This window comes from Sciurus vulgaris (genome assembly GCF_902686455.1).
Source record: "Sciurus vulgaris genome assembly, chromosome: 3".
Lineage (NCBI taxonomy): Eukaryota > Metazoa > Chordata > Mammalia > Rodentia > Sciuridae > Sciurus > Sciurus vulgaris.
This window is the reverse complement of record NC_136463.1, coordinates 113143473-113161065: the sequence shown is the minus strand read 5'-3', so window position 1 is coordinate 113161065 and position 17593 is coordinate 113143473. Positions and strand designations below refer to the sequence as shown.

At 37.2% G+C, this 17593-nt stretch overlaps 2 protein-coding genes across 10 annotated transcripts in view; one reads left to right on the top strand and one right to left on the bottom strand.

The window, feature by feature from the left end:
* Nucleotides 1–2877, bottom strand: part of PKP4 (plakophilin 4) — a gene marked incomplete at its 3' end in the record, with an annotated part of 244564 nt that extends 241687 nt beyond the window's left edge. For 8 of the 9 annotated variants that reach the window (XM_079131753.1, XM_079131757.1, XM_079131756.1 and 5 more), the window contains exon 1: nt 2736–2877. Of the gene's footprint in view, nt 1–1611; nt 1748–2735 lie in introns of those variants that run through there. The other variant, XM_079131761.1, reaches the window with a different exon arrangement.
* Nucleotides 2878–3169: 292 nt separating this feature from the next.
* Nucleotides 3170–17593, top strand: part of LOC306656520 (coiled-coil domain-containing protein 148-like) — a gene marked incomplete at its 3' end in the record, with an annotated part of 134307 nt that continues 119883 nt past the window's right edge. The window contains exon 1 of the mRNA XM_079131834.1: nt 3170–3541. The remainder of the gene's footprint in view (nt 3542–17593) is intronic.

Here is a 17593-nt window from a genome sequence, read left to right as displayed (position 1 = left end):
TAAAAGCTTCCTCTCTTTAAACATTGATAACAAGCAGAATGTCTTTCTAATTGAAGCAGGTAAAATTTTTTGCATAATCAAATGTGTGTGTGTGTGTGTGTGTGTGTGTATGTATCTCCAGGTTTTTCAATTTCTAATACAGCGGAGAAAACGAAATGTATTTTTACTTTACAATCTTGACATCAAATCAAACAGGCAAGGGTTAAACTCTGCTGTAATGTGATATTGTTACATAATAAAAGTTTTCCTGCTGGCATTTACAAATACCTTCCAAAATCCTCCACAGTGTTATTGGACACAAATTAAACCTCTAAATTAGAAGCCTCACTGATTATGGACACACCTGAAAAACAATGTAGTAACCAAAAGACACAATCTTTCCCTTGAGTCCTTAACTAAAAGGCTCTCATACTTTTCAATGTCCTTGATCTACACAAAGTAGGGGTTGGAAGACAGCTGACTGGTTAGACAATTGACTTATTTAACTCAATCTGATACAAAATAACCAGGTGCAGAGAGGCTGTATAGTAAATGCAACCTCCAAAGCAAACTGTCAAACAAAAGTACACATAGTATGCTTTTCAACATCCAGAAACACTTATTTCAGACATGGGTTGCTCTCATTTTCACGTTGCCATTTTCATGTTTCATGGGCACCAGAAATGAAGACACTTCCATAGCAATATACTCAATATATTCTATTCAAAAAACAAACAAAAAAATTCTTCTACTTTCCTTTTTTAAAAGACTCTAAGCCCAATTCTATAAAAGTATTTTCTGTCCAAATTTTGCTTTTCTGTATTAAGAAAATAAAATTTGACCAAAAATACACACTGACCATTACTGATTTTGTACATAAAAATTACCATTTTCTAAAAGTTATAAGGCTGTGCAGATTTTTTTTCAGTCAAACCCAGTAAAAAAAGAAAGAACTGGTACCTCTATGAATAAATTACATCTTGAAATATACATGATCGTGGTGTCCCTGTGTTACTTGCAATGGTAACTGACACGCCCCAAATTCCGAATTTAACTGTACCAGACAGTTCTATCTGTCCCATCGCTGACCAAACACTGCTTCTCTGTTTCTATTCATTATGTATTATAGAAGGTCTAAACACAGCCCAGTATGACGAGGAAAAAAAAAATTACAATTCTTATGACAGCAAAGTGATGCATTCAAGATCTCTCTTGCAGTACATCCTCGTCCATGAGCACGAACAGGCTTTTTCTTTCTTTCTTTCTTTTTTTTTTTTTTTTTTTTTTTGAATGGAGCTAAAAATGTGTTGGCTGCAAGCTCATTACTCTAAGAACCTTCGACCCCTGTATCTGCAGGTTTTCAGAAAACCCTAGTAAAAACCAAGCACTATCCAAACCACGAAAACCAAACTTGCAAGAGCTTTGTGCAATGATCAATAACCTTGGCTACACCGCCATCGGCCCCAAATTCACCGCCCTGGAAACCAATGCAGCAAAAAAAAAAAAAAAAAAAAAAAAAAAAACAGACGAAAGGCTAGCTGGAGTCCAAAGAAACTACCGCGCTTTCCTTCCGTCACCCTTTCTGCCGCATGGAGAGAAGCGATGGGAGGAGAGGAGTGAGACGAGGCTCACCAGCTCCAAAGATGCTCCGGTGACCTCTGGCTGCGCGGCGAGAGCTGGGCCGGGAAGGCTCTAGCGAAGCCACGGCGGGCAGTGTGGACTCTGCCCCTGGTGCATTCCTCGCATTCCGGCACAATCTGTCGCCAGCCCAGGAGCTGGCAACGCGCGTCCCCCGCCACCCCCCCTCCCAATCCCGGACACACACACCTGACTACTGCTGCGCCCCGAGCGGCCACGGCCGCCGCGGCGCCTCCACTGCCGCGCTCAAGGTTTGTCGCACTCAGCCAACACACAGCCAAATCCCGGCCCCGCCGCACGCCCCCTCACTTCCCGCTTAGTGGAAAAGAGGAAAGGGCCGGGCAGCCCCAGAGAGGGCAGGGGCACCCGATTCTCCAAGGGGGTGCTGCAGCTCCACTTCAACTCCGAGCAGGGAGAGAAGGAAGCAGCGGCGCAGGAGGGCAACCAGGAGGCTTGGGGCTAGGGAACCGGGAGGGGTGGACAGCGAGGACATGCCATGAGGATAGAGGGGCGCACCGAACCGAAGTGAGTGGGAAAGACCGGCGGGAGTGAAGGGCTAAGGGGCCAAACACAAGACAGTGAAGCCACCAGAAGGGGCGTGGGAGGAAGAGAAGGGCTAGGATGCGGGTTCCGAGGCTGGAGGGACGCACGGACGGACGGACCGCCCGGAGGGCTGAGGAAGGCGGGCGCCCCAGAGTGTTGGGGGCGCGGGGCAGCATGCCAGACGGGCAGTAGTAGGTAATCCACAGGGCAAACATCCAGAAGAGCTCCGCACGGCGCTTAAGTTTGGGGCTGGGGGCTCAGAATCCGAAAAGGCCAACGTGGGGAGGGGTCGAGCGCACCGTGTAAGGGAGACCCGGGAAGAGTATTCGCCGGGAAAAGCAAATGGAGGGTGAAACTTGTGCGCCTGCCGGGGGGAGGGGAGCAGGCAGGCGAGTGCAGGCAAGAACACGAGGCGGGGCAGGAAAGCCGAGGCGGCCGCGAGTCGGGGCACCAAGTAACGGGAGGGAGGCGCCAGTCCCCTCAGCGACCAGGTCCTGGTTCCGGCACCAGAGGCCAAGGACCAGGGGTCTCGTGCGCAGGAGTCTCCGCGCCCTCCCGCGAGCCCGCACACTTACTTTCCAGGTTAGGCAGCGGCCGTCGTCGCTCCAGGGATCAGGGAAATCCACGCCGAAGGGTCGCCGCTGCGGCACCCGAAAAAATTAAAAAAGTGCCGCGACCGTGCGGTTGCCCGCCCCTCCCTCCCCCACCCGCCCCCTCCCCCGGAGAGGCTCTCCCACCACCCCCGGTGGCGGCGGTGGCCAACTTGCCCCTCTACCCGGTGCCCATGGTGCCGCCTCCGCGGCCGGCGTCGACGCGGACTCAGCCCCGGAGCCCCCTCTACTGCCCAGAGGCCGCAGCCGCCGCCCGCCCAGCCGCCAGCCCGCCTGCCCGGCCAGCCCCAGGCTCCCGGGAACGTCAGCACGCCGCCGTCTCCGGACAAGCTCCCCGACAACCCCATTGGTCGGAAGAAAAAGGCTGACCCTCCCCATTGGCCCAGCCCTCATATTGAACCTGCCAATGGGAACTGCGGTTTCAGGTCGCCATAGAGACCGATGCTGTTAAGAGCCGGAGGGCCTGGAGAAGGTGGGGAGTGAAGATGAACCAGTCTCTGGCCTCCAGCGCCAGAGAGGGTGGGGGAAAGAGGTACTAGAGGATTACCGAGCTCTGGCTCTGAAATCTGGGACAGGTTTGCTTTGTCTTATTGTCAACCCAATTGTACATGGTAGGGTTTCTCTTTGGCCTCAAAGGCATGAACCGTTGAGCCCCTAGACTTATACTTGACTGTGAGAGCCCAGTAGTGGGCGTTTTACTTCTGCATCCGAAGAGCCGGCAAGGCTATGCCCTTTGACTTTTGACATCTGTGCAGCTTCTGCTCCTCCAGGTGAGTTTGCACCCCATCCTTTAAATCGCTGCTTCCTCCTGACGTCATTGAGCCACTTGAATTCTACTTAGGTTTGTTCTTCTCAACCACTCCCCCCTTCCCTGAAGCGGATGTTGCCTCAGATTTTTGAGTCTTCAAACCTGTAGCCCTTTCCAAAAGAGACTCAATGAGGATTTCCTTTGCATGGTATTTTAGCAAGGAAACAAGCTGATGGATTGAATGATGGACGCCAAAGATTAACACATGTGTTCCCTGCTTCCCAAAGCAAACCTCTCACCCCTCATAGGAACTGGTATTTATTAAACACCACTGTGTGAGCATTCTGCACTATGAGGTTGTTAGGTGCATGCTCTTTGATTTAAGAGGTTACCGGCTGGAGAAGGATATAAGTGACATTCAATCCTTCATGCCTTCTGATAATTTTATGAGAGAAAAAAAGGAAATAGATTACAGTTGATGGATTTTTTTTATTTTATTTTTTTTTTTACTACTTTCCAGGTTAACTCTAAATTTGATAAAGAAATCAACCGGGACATAGAATCAGTGCACAATCTTTAATTTTAATAATGAGTGTTCTTTCATATAGTCACTCTGTGCTAGTTTGTTAATAACCAATTGTTTTTAGTCAACGACTTTTATATTTAGATATCATCTATTACAGCAGAACTTCATGAATATATTAAGCTTTTAAACACAATATCACAATAGTATATAGTCACTGGTATTCTTATGTTCCTTTCTTTTGGTGATTTTGATAGAAAAAGAAGCTATGTTTATGTTACTGCCCCTCAAATTAGAGGGACCATATTGTGTGAAAAAACTGATAGGATTTTGGAAATTACAAATATTTTGTTGAGGGAAACAGATTAATGTGTGTGCAAACTACATATGTCTACCTACTGTTTTGAATTTTAAGTTGGATGATACTCTTTGCTATTGGTTTTTATCTTAATGTAACTGAGGATTATAACAATGTAACAAAATAAGAAATGCTAATATGGTACCTTGTTTGGAACACTGTTACCTTCAATTTGTAGTAAAACTTCAAGTTAATTGACAATCCTGTGGAAGGTTTAATTGAGGAATAAAACAAGTGAACATGTGAAGGCTTTCTCTAATTATTTTCAGAATTAGGAAAGGACCAGCAAGGACCAGGAAGTGCTGTCTCATGACTTGCCATCATGGAGATTAGCTGCTTTTGACTTCTTTGGACTTTTTTGATGTGTGTGTTTGTTTAGAGGAGAATGGAAAAAGTAAAATGCAAATGTTTATAAATAAGACATTTTTAATTTACTGCCAAGATATCAGTGATTTGGTTCTAATTTTTTAAATAACATTGAACAAAGATTTGTCTGTTTGAAAGAAAAAAATGAATATTAATTTTTTTCATGCCTTAGGTGAGCATGGAAAGAAGAAAACAAGAACTAGTTGTGTTTTTATTTTTACTCCAATAATCTTCTCTTTTGTATTTTTCTTAAAATATGCACGTGATTGCTATTTTGATATTATGTATTTCATGTTTGTAATGATTAAAATGTTACTAAACTCCAACAGGAATAATGTCCCATAAAATAAGTTATCACTCAACATTAATTTTTTTCTTGTTATATTTAATTAAAAGTTTTCTTTTGAACTTGCTCCTACATTACTAAGCACCTCTGGATAAAGCTAAGAAATCACTTCAATTCCACTAAAAATTGATTTTATTCAAACTTGCCTGGCTCTTCACTGATTCTCTAAATTTCTTTCCTCATTTGGAGGATGGTGATCTAGAGCATTTTATTCAGGGATAAAAGCCAGGGCACATCTCCCAGATCTCCCACTTCTGTTCTCCTCAAGCCTCCATTGTACTTGGGCTCCTCAGAGTTCTGCAAATGATCTTGTTTTATGCTTGGCTGAGGGGATCCAGCATGGGTTTCCTCACCTTAGCTTTCCTAGACCTTAGTCTCAATTTTCATTCATCTTCACCACCTTCAGCCCTAAGAAGCAGTGTTCATACTTCTTTTCTGAACTCATACTCCATTTGTGCTCCCAAACATAGACCAAACTCTCTCCACCAGGATATCACTGGTTATAATTTCTCTTTTAGATATGTTTTACACTCTCTTCTCCAAAGGTATTTCTTAATCCTTCCAAACATCTGGCCTTCTATAAAACCATCTTCCTTTTACCCTACCTCTATCTTCATCTACTAGTCTTTCCTTTCATCAAGAAACAATATAAAGGGGATTCCTTGAGGCACTTACTTTTTCATCCCTATTTTTTGACACTTGAATACAACTAAATTTGTCACCAGAGGAGATCCAAGGCATATCCAGAGAGGGAGACCACAACTCATGACCAGTGGGGTTCTTGAAAAACCATTATAGAAATGAATTCAAGGATGCATCAGAAGCACAGAGATATATTTAGGAAAGCAGAGACACATTCAAGGAAAAATGTGGGCTATCTTCAGAGTGAAAAACTTTGGAGGTAAAGCAAAGGAGAGAGAATATGGGACACTTTGAGATGGAGAAGTAACCCCTTGGGCTTGGGTGTTGATATTTCTAGAGGGACAATAACTAAGGGCTGGCCTAGAGGCAGAATTAGGGTAGAGTTGGCAATTTTGCACCAGTTTTCCTCCTGCTTGCTGGTTTGCCCTCACATCATGTCATTTTTTGCAGGCAAGGACATGGGCTAGGATGCTCATGAGTTGCTTGTTTTACATTCCAATAGTTCACAGTTGTTTCCTGCACTCCAGTGGTTCATGTGTGCTTCTCTTTTGAGACTGAGTATATCTTTCTTTCTCTGTATCTCCAAATTCCTACATCAAAATGATTTTGGAATATTGTGCTCTTAGTCCTCAAAATCCCAGCTCATTTTGCCAGTTCAATTCTCTTTTGCAAAAAATATCCTTTGCTTACAAGTTGCATGCCCTAATTGCAGATTTCCAGGGAATGGTAGAAACCATTGTCACCCAGGCTGAGAATACATTACAAATGCTAATGACTCACTTGGGCAGAGAAAGTTTTAAACCTGCCAGGAACTTTTCAATTACCAGTTCAGAAAGAAGTCAACCTGATCCTTTCAAAGATAATGAAAACTTTTAAACTTTCCAATGTTGGTTGTTTTCATATTACTCCATATAAATTTGCAATAAATTCCTTTAAAAAAACATTCCAGGGACAGCAAAGAATAGGGGGAAGCAGGAAAACCCTTCTCACATTTGGCAGTCCATGGAGGAGGTGGATTCAGTGAAGACAAAAACTGCCCCAATGGTGATAGCTTTTATTTTTAAAAAAGAGGAATGTTAAAACAGAGGTAGGTGGCAAATGAGGGAAAGGGCAATGAAATAAGCCAATTCTGAAGCGGGTTCCTAAGGCTTAATAATAGTTCCACTCAGGTGGCTTTAGGATTGTCTATGCCCCATACTCTGAATTTTCACATCCTTCCCTGTTAAAGACCTAACCCAAGATTTACTTGCAAGGCCTTTTCTGAAAGTTTCCTGGCCCTGTCCCTCACAGTGCTTAGATTACTGAACTACCTCCCACACTAGGAAAGCCGATATTCAATAAGCCTTTTTTTTTTTTTTTTTTAATTCTTGGAAAAAATTGAGTTCCAACAATGAAAAATTGGAAGCAATAATTTTGGGAGGTTAATTAGAAAAAAAGATGAGATTGGACATTCAATATGGAAAAATGAGGTAAAGTATGGTAGAGTAGAGGTTTTTGCCATGCAACTTCCAAAACAAGAAAGGTCTTAGATCTTATCACTACTAGATTATGAGAAAGTGTGTGAAAAGAACAGGCTACATGTGCTTTGACATATTCATAACTAAGTCTATAAAATTCTTGTATATTAGGGAAAGTAATTGAAATTCAGCTTTTCAAGCACTTTAAATAAGGATTATAATTTTTTTTTAATCTATGCAAAGTATCCATATTGCTCTGTTTCTTTGAACATAGTAGGATCATGAAAATTTTACAGTTTTATAAATCCAAAGCCATGAAACATCTGGTATGTATAATAGACATCTGACATGTGTAATAGATATGTTTCCTAGGGCCTATATCCCCAGTCCTTGAAGGAGGCAGCTCAGTATGCCTTGTGACAACATAACCTGTGACCACTGCTCTGGGGATCTGACCCAAATGTAGCCAATGTATCGGCTCACCATTGACCCATAACCTGTAATGGTGCCAATCAGATTCTTCTGGCAATTTAGAATTAAGAAAACAGGTGAACTGCCTTGGTTCTGATGTTTTCTGGGCGTCTACTAAAGGGGAACCACAATTTGCTCCCTCAAAATATGCCACTTTAACATAAAGATTAATTCAAGCTGAATTCAGTTGAGGAACAGTAGATACAGGTAAAGACATATTCCTTTCCTGACTTCTGTCTAAAAGTAGAGCTTAAATTTCCCTTTTTTAAAACTATAACGCTTCCCCTCACTCCTGGGGGATATGCTCCAGCACCCACAGTGGGTGCCTATAACAAAGGATAGGGCAAAACCCTACCTATGCTATGTTTTTTCAATACATACATAGCTATGATAAAGTTTAACTTATAAATTAGGTACAGTAAGAGATTGAAAATAAAAACTAATAATAAAATACAATATTATAACAATGTACTGTAACAAAAGTTATGTGAATATGATCTTTCTTTCTCAAAATATCTTATTTTGAGTGTTCACCCCTCTTCTTGTGATGCTGTGACATGATATGATGCCTATATTATGAAATGAAGTGAGGTGAATGATATAAGCATTGTAAAGCAGCATTAGGCTACCACTGACCCTCTGATGATATATTAGAAGGAAGATCATCAGTTTCGTTTTGGAACAGGAAGGCATAAGATTTTATCATGCTACTCAGAATGGCATGCAATTTAAAACTTATGAATTATTTATTTCTGGAATGTTCCATTTAATATTTTCAAACCACAGTTGACCATGGGTAACTGAAACTGTAGAAAGTGAAACCATGGATAATGGAGTATTGCATAACATAAATTTTCTTTTGTAAAAGTTTTTCTCTCTCCAATACTAGGAAGAGAATTACTTCAAAGACAACTTCTATCACCTGAGTAGATTCTTATGAGCATAACAAACCTCATTAAACAACACTTATTGTCACTTTTCCAAGAGTTCTCCTTTGCCTCTTTGCAAGAAGCCTCAAGTCCTCTTTCCTTCATCTAGTCTTTGTTTCCATACTTTATCTCCTTTGTTAAGATGGTATATAACTCATATTCTCACTGCCTTCCTGAATCACATTGCTTTGTGAATTCCTGTATACCTAACTGAATGCATTTTTTTTTCTTCTGGCTTTTGTAAATCTAATGCACAGAGTTCTAACCTAGGAGAGTAGAGGAATAGGGTTTTTCATCACCTATGCTATTCTTCCCATGTAATTGTATTTAAATAAGCTTTATTTACAATAATTTATTGTTCCATGAGATCTCTATTTCTTTTCATCACCCCTACCCTGTTCTTTTCCTGGTTTTCCTTTAGTGAGTCTCCATTTCATCACTAAAATATCATGCAAATATTTTGCAACAAAAGAAAACATTTTATGATCATATTGTTTGACTATGAAGGATAAGTCTACACTTTTTTTAATAATCAAAAAATAGAAATGAATTATCTATTCAAGCACCAAGTATTGCCAACTTATGTTGGAAGAAACAGCTTTATTTAGTGTAGTGTCTATCCCTCCCACTCTTTCATTTCAAAGTTCTGTATTCAATTCTCAGTTTTCCTCCTTTTAAGTTAGAGGTGAGAAGTAACTTTGAGAAAATAAGTAATATGATTGCTTTTTCCAGGTAGAACCATTTTGCCACATTGTGGGTATAGAAGAAAATATTAGAATTTATATTTATATTACACACTTATATAAATTATTTTGGAGACAGGCTAAAAAGTAAGAATTACAAAATTTATCAGAAATATTAGTGATCCCACTGTACACATTAAAAGATTCTGAAATTTAAGTTCCAGCAACTTAAAAAAACCTCTTAGGTATATCTGTGGGAAGAATCCCACCTAGGACAGTGTGACCCAATTTTAGGAAAATATGAACTGAGTGTGGGTCTCTTTTTGGATTTAGTAGGTAATTAATTCAAAGCAACTACTATGAATATGCTGTAAAATTTAAAGGAAAAAATAACAAATAGGTCATCTCAATAGAAAAAGAAATACTATGAAAAAAGTTAAATGGAAAATTTTAGAATTATTATATTGAAAAATCTAATTAAAACAGTAAAAATTCAGTGCGTGATTGCACAACAAGGAGTCTGTGATGCAGAACAAGGAGTCAATGAACTCTAATGGAAGCTATCCAATCTAAAGAGCCGAAAGAAAAAAGATTGAAGAAAAATTAATAGAGCCCCAGAGACTTGTGAAACAGGATTAAGGTGTATTCATTGCACATATTTGGAGTCACAGAAGCAAAGAAGGGATAGAAAGGCAGAGAAAAATACATTTGAAGAAAGAGTGTCCTAAGAATTCAAAAACTTGACAAAAATTGAATCCACAGATTGAAGAAACTCAGCAAAACCCAAATAGAATAAACTCAAAGAACCTCAACTAGACACATTTTATTTGGATTGTTGAAAGACAAAGATAGGAAAAAATTGAGTTAACAAGAGAATAATAATTCATCCACAAGGAAACCACAGTAAAATTAACTGCTGACTTATCATCAGAAAGAAAGGATTAAAGGGTGGTAGGAGGAGATATTGAAAATGCTGGGGGGAAAAAAAAAAAACTCAATCATGGATTCTGTATCTATTAAAATTGTTTTCAAAAATAAAGATTAACAGTCATCATAAATGAACCTATGTTGGAAGTATGATAATTACTGAAAAAACTCACATGACCACCAGTTCTCAGTCTAACTCTATGCAAAAGAAAGCTGTCAGGACACCTGGTAAGTCAGCAGTTTCCATTTGGAAAATGGATTGGTATGGTTTACATCAGGATTGTCTCCCAAAGGCCTATGTGTTAAAGGCTTGTTCTCCAGAGTGGCACTCCTGAGGAGGTGGTAGAAACTTCAAGGGGTTGGGCCTAGTCAGAGGTCTGAGGTCATTGGAGGCAAGCTTTGAAAGAGACTGTGGAATTTTGATCTCTTCATCTTCCTCTTTCTTTGCTTCCTGGTTAACTTGAGGTAAGTAGCTTGCCCTACCACATGTTCCCCACTGTGATACCTTGCCGTTGCCACAGACTCAAAGAGAGTGGAGTCTAGCCCCTATGGACTGAAGCATCTGAAGCCAAGCTCCAGATCAATCTTTCCTCCCTTTAAGCTGATTATCTCAGATATTCTTTATACTAGTGAAAAACTGATTAACACACATCTCTTTACCTGATACCAACCCTGGGACATCAAATGATCATTAAACACTCAGCGATCTCACATGATTACCAAATATTAACCATTACTATAAAATATTAAGTTTGAAGTTTTTCTAAAAAAAAATTCTCAGATATAAGAAACCATCATTTTCTTAACTTCAAAACTATTGACTTCATTGAGGTGAAATACACTTATTAGAGCAGAAGGAGAGAGGAAATAAATCACATGCAAAAGGTCTCTTCCCAATCTGTCCTTTAACCATGGGGTTTGGCTCTTTGTCCTTCCCTTCCCTGGGCCACTGTTTTCTTTATATAACAAGTCAGCTAATTTTATCGTCACAGGGCCTTCACTTGTATGGTTATAGCTTCATGCACCTTTGAGATTGGCTGGGAGGACAAGTCAACAGCAGTTGCTGACACAGCGTCTTGTCAGGAACCAGAAGTCAAGCACTGCCACATTTTTCTGTAGTTTAATAAGTCTTAAATAAAAAGAAAAAAAAGAAGATATCAATAGGTACACAAAATCAATTGACAAGATTTAACATTCGTTCATAATAAAAATGTTTGACAAACTAGAAGTTAAAGGGAATACATTTTTAAAAAGACATCCAAGTCCTTTAATGTGTAGATTTCAATGTGATCCCTATCAAAGTCCAGGCAAGCATTTTTTTTTTTTTTGGTAGAAATTGATAAGGTAATCTTAAAATGAAAATATGAGATAAGAATACAAAAAATAATTTTGTGAAAAGAACAAAGGGTAATTACAATATCTAATTTCAAAACATGCTATAAAGGTATAACACTAGGATGTAGTATTGGAATAACAATAACCAAGTAGATCAATGACTAGACAGTCCAAAATTTAGTCCTTATATTTATGGTCAATTACTTTTCAATAAAGATGTCAAGCAGATCAATGGTGACTTTTTTTTTTCTAGAAGTGCCACTGGGATATCCATATGCACAACAACCAACTTAGACTCTTACATCACACTACATAGAGAAAATTTAACCCAACAAGTAAGAGCTCAAATTATGAGACTTCTAAAAAGAGAAGAAATTTTCTGTGACCTTGCTTTTGGCAAACAGTTCTTAATTATAACACTCAAATCATGAACTATAAAAGAAGAAAAGGATAAATCTGATTTTATCAAAAAATCTTGTCCTTCAAAGACACCAGGAGATCAGTAAGAATAAAGACAACTCTGAGACTTGGAAAAAAAGTTTGAATCCATACAATCTGATAAAGGACTTATATCTAGATACACAAAGAACTTCTAAATATCAAGAAGTTCAGTTAAAAAGTGGGCAAATCATATTCATGAACATTTTACTAGTAAGATATATGAATGATTAGCAAGTACATGAAAACTTGCTCAACACCATTAATCATTACATAAATTCAAATTAAAACCACAATATAATAACCAGACTACTATTAGAGTGGGTAGAAGGAAAAAGATGAAAATACTACGTGATGACGAAGTTGTGAAAAAAATGGAACTCTTATAAATTGCTGATTGGTATAACTACTTATAAAATGGTGTTACTATTCTAGAATACCATTTGACAGTTTCTTATAAATAAAACTTACCAGATGACTCTGCAGTTCTACTTTAATATAATGTATATCCACACAAAAACTCTTTTGAAAAATAGTATTATTCATAATAGCCAAAAGCTGGAAATAATTCAAAAGTCTTATCGATGATTGAAAAAACAAAATGTGGTACAATGGAATCCTATTCAACTATAAGAGTATGAACTACTAATGCAAGAGAAAACATTGAGTCATAATCCCTTGCCTTCAGTCCTCCCATCCGAGCCCATCTGATCTGCTATCCTTTCTGGGGTTTTTTTCCCCATTTTTAAAGTTTCGTATAAATATTATCAGGCAGCATGGAAACTTTTGTGGTTGACTTTTTTTTTTTTCTATAGCATAATGTTTTGGAGGTTTATCTATATCTTGATGGAAATGTCCTAAAACTGGATGATGGTAACGGTTGCACAACTCTCTTTCTTAAAAATAACTATAGAGTTATAATAGATGCATTTTTATGAAATGTAAATTATACCTTAATGCTTTTGCAAATAAAAATTTCTAAAAAATGACATAAACATTTTAAAACTCTTAAATATGAACACTTACTAAACTTGGAACAATCATATGTCATTATTAAAAATCTTCCAAATGATATTTCACTGAACTTAGACCTCACTTATGAAACATTTTTAAAAATTGTGAAGAAAACTGATTAACATCAGGGAAATCAGAAATTTACTGGGGAAAAAAAAGACTAACCTATAACCTTGCATAATTGGTGAAGGGAATTAAATTTTGAGTATCTTAATTGGGTACATGAAGCCAATTTTTAACTACTTTCACATCTATTTCTGGCATCTATTTTAGCTATTATATTCATTAAAAGTAAATATAGGAATAAACTGACCTTAGACTTAGAATCCTTCTATTACCTGGTATTATACCAAGATTTTTAAGAAAATAAAACATTTTACATCACCTAACTCTCAATAAAATTTTATTAGAATTATCAATATAATCAGCCAATACTATATATCTTTTCTTCATATGTATGGATTTTTTGGTACTTGTGTTTTACAATTCATATAATGTTAGCACAATATTAAACTTAAAGAATTTTAAATAGCTGAGACCAGTGGCAGAAGGATTGTAAGGTTGAAGGCAGCCTGGACAACCTACCAAAACCCTGTCTCAAATAAAAAAAAAAAAAAAAAGAAGGGGCTGGTTAGAGACACAGCTCAGTGGTAGAGTGCTTGCCTAGAATGTGTGAGACCCTTGGTTCAATCCCCATTACTACAAAATATAATAAAATAAAACATTTTAAAAAACAATTTAAAATAAATAATTCTGGAAATGTGCTAAAAAATGTTTAGCAATAGAGGTATGTGATTGAGTATTCTTGGAGACCTCAGTATTAGTGGAGTAATTCAGATAAAATGTTCATTCTTGCCAGGCACCATAGCTCAGGCCTATATACCAGCCACTCAGAGAGCTGAGCATTTTGAGACTCTCCTTGGCAACTTAGCAAAATCACTATCAAAATAAAAATAATAAAGAGGGCTGGAGATGTAGCTTAGTGGTAGAACATTATAGGCTCAATCCCTAGTACTGGAGGAAAATGTTTATTTTTTCCCTGCTGTTTTTTTTTTTTTTTTTTTTTAGTGTATTATAGTTATACATTATATTGGTGTTTATTTTGACATGATCATACAAGCATGAAATATAATTTATTTCAATTCAGTCACCAGCACTTCCCCTTTCATTCCTCCTCCCTCCCTCCGTTCCCCCACCTCTACTCTATGGGTCTTTCTTCTATTTATTTATAGTTTTCTTTTAAATTAGTGCTTTATCAATACTCATAAATGTGAAATTCAGTGTGGTATATTCACATATGTATATAGGATAGTTTAATCAATTCTATTCCACTGCTCTGCCCTTTCCTGGTCCATCCTCACTCGCCTTCTGTCCCCTTTTTCCAGTCTACTGATCCCATCTATTTTCATGTGAGTCCTCCCTCCCCTCTTTTTATTCCTTAGTTTGGTCTAGCTTCCACATATGAGAGAAAACATCTGACCTTTGTCTTTCTGAATCTGGCTTATTTCACTTGATGTTCTATAGTTCCACCCATCTACCAGCAAATACCATACTTTCATTCTTATTTGTGGCTGAATAAAGCTCCATTGTTGTGTTTTAGATATGAGGTGTTATCCAAAAGCTCATGTTTGAGAAAGTGCAGAATATTCAGAGGTTAAATGACTGTGTTATGAGAGCCTTACCAAATCACTGGATTGATCCACTGGTATGAATTAAGGGCAGTAACCACAGGCAGGAGGTAAAGTCACTGGGGATGTACCTAATGGTCTTCTGGGTTTCAGAAGAACTTTGGTGTAGCACCGTTTTTAGATCTAATTTTTTTAGTTTGGGTCTCTTGGTTTGTTTGACTAAGGATTTATCAACCTTGTTTATCTTTTCAAAGAACCAACTATTTGTTACATAGACCTTTTTATTTTTTTTAATGCCGAATTTCATTAATTACGGCTCTGATCTTAATTATTTCCTATCTTATACTGATTTTGGAATTAGTTTGTTCTTTTTCTAGGGCTTTGAAGTTTAACGCTAGATGATTTATTTGGGAATCTTTCTATTTTTTAATGTATGGAGTCATTGTAATAAACTTCCCTTTTATAAATCCCTTCATACTGCCCCACAGATTTTGATATGTTGTATCTCTATTGTCATATCTTTCTAAGAATTTTTTTTATTTTTCCCCTGATTTCTTCTGTGATCCATTTCTCATTCAAAAGTATATTACTTAATCTGCAGGTGTTAAAATGCTTTCTTTTAAAAAATCTTGTTGATTTCTAATTTTATTCCATTATAATCTGATAGGATGCAAGGAATTCTCTGAATTTTTTTGTATTTTATAAGAGTTGCCTTCTGCTCTAAAATATGATTTATCTTAGAGAAAGTCCCATGTTCTGCTGAGAAGAAAGTTGTAGTTAGATAATTTATTCTAGAAATGTCCATTAGATCCATTTGATTGATAGTGGGTTTTTTTGTTTCGCTTTGTTTTGTTTTAGTTCTGAAGAGTCTTTACTTAGTTTATATCTGGATGACCTATGCATTAGTGAGAGAGGTATGTTGAAATCACCCAGTATTATTGTATTGTGATCTATTTGATTCTTTGGAAGGTTATTATTATTTTCTAACATACACAGGTATATCAATGTTTGGAACTTAAATATTTATAATCATTATATATTGTTAATGGATGATTTCCCTTAACCAATATGAAGTGACCTTTGTTTCTTTTGATTAATTTTGGCTTGAAATTTACTTTGTGTGATATGAGAGTATCTTGCTTTTGGTTTCCATTATGATATTTATTTTTCTATCCTTTTGCCTTTGGTCCGTGAATGTTTTTGTCTGTAAGGTGAGTCTCTTATACACAGCACATGATTGGATATTCTTTTTAAATCTAATCTGCCAATCTATGTTTTTTGATCAGAGAGTTTAGACTATTTATATTCATTTTTCTTACAAAGAAGTGATTTTGATTTCCTCTCATTTTGATTTATTTCTGATGCTTAATTCAGGCTTGGTTCTCCTTTAATTGGAGTTCTAGTATGATTCATCTCTATGCTAATTTTTATTTTTGGCTTTCATTTCTTCTGCATGAAATACTTCATTGAGTATGTTTTATAGTGCAGGCTTAGTGGTTATAAAGTCTTTTATTTTCTCCTTATTGTGGAAGGTTTTTATTTCATCTTCAATTCTGAAGAATGGTTTTTCTAGAAATAGTCATCTTGATTTGCATCTATTTTCTTTCAGGACTTGATATGTATTATTCCAAGCCCTCCTGGCTTTTAGTGTCTGGGCTGAGAAATCAGTTGAAGTTCAAATTGGTTTACCTGTCTATGTCACCTGCTATTTTTCTCTTGAGGTGTTTACAATTCTAATCTTATTCTGTGTATTAGGCATTTTAATTATAATGTGTCTGGGAGAGGGTTTTTTTTAATCTTGACTATTTGGGGTTCTATATGCATCGTGTATTTCAATTTCCATCTCATTCCTAAGGTTTTAATAATTTTTGAATATTTCACTGAAAAGATTGTGCATTCCTTTAGTTTTTATTTCAGTATCTTTGTCCATACCTATGATTCTCAGGTTTGGTCTCCTAATATTATCTGATATTTCTTGAATATTCTGCCCATGGTATTTTAATATCTTTTCTTTACTGACTACTTTATTTTTTAAGATGATATGCTTTGTTTTCAAGAACTGAATGTCTGTCTTTGAAGTGGTCTAATCTATTGGTGAACCTTTACATTGACTTTTAAATTTGATTTATTGAGTCTTTCAGTTCTAGGATTTCTGTTTTATTCTTTTTCATAATCTCTATATCTTTATTGAAATGATCTTTCATTTTCTGTAAATTTATTTCTTCCATCTTTTTTTTTTTTTTTTTTTTTTAGCTCATTGAACATTTTAACTATGAGCTATTCTTTCTCAAACATTTTCTCCACTGTAGTGTCAATGCAATTAGTTGTTGAAATGTTGTGGGCTATTTGCAGTGGTTTGTTCCCTTGCTATTTTGTAATACTTGTATGCCTACTAATCTTCTAGGAGGATTATTGCTTCTACTTTTATGCAAGGGACTATTTTGTGAACTTCTTTTTCTTCAAAACCCATAGCTGGGCAATTATCCAGGTATTGATATTCTCATTCAATTTGTGTCCTTTCTGATACTTTCCCAGTATCACCACCACTTTGAGAGAAGACACTAAACGCTATTTACCATCAGCACTTCAGAGCACAGCCATGTACTAATTAGCCTTAGGAAAACCTAAAAGTTGTTGTTGAAAATATTCTCCACAGCTCCTCTAATTCAGATATTAAATTGTAATAATGTTCCAGAATATGTTGAAGATTTTGTTATTCAAGATAGTCAAATTATTATTATACAGAGGCAGAAAGAGGGAGGAGAGAGATTGGGCAAAAGAAAATAAGAGAAAAGAATGATACAAACCAAGGTTAAAAGAAGGAGAAGATGGATAAGATGGATGGGGTAGATCTGAGGCAGCAGCAGGTAATTAAATGCAAAACTGGGGCTAAGAGGAGTAAGTGTAAACCTGAGTTGGGAAAACGCACATAAAATGATTCCAGTTAGTGCTTTCAA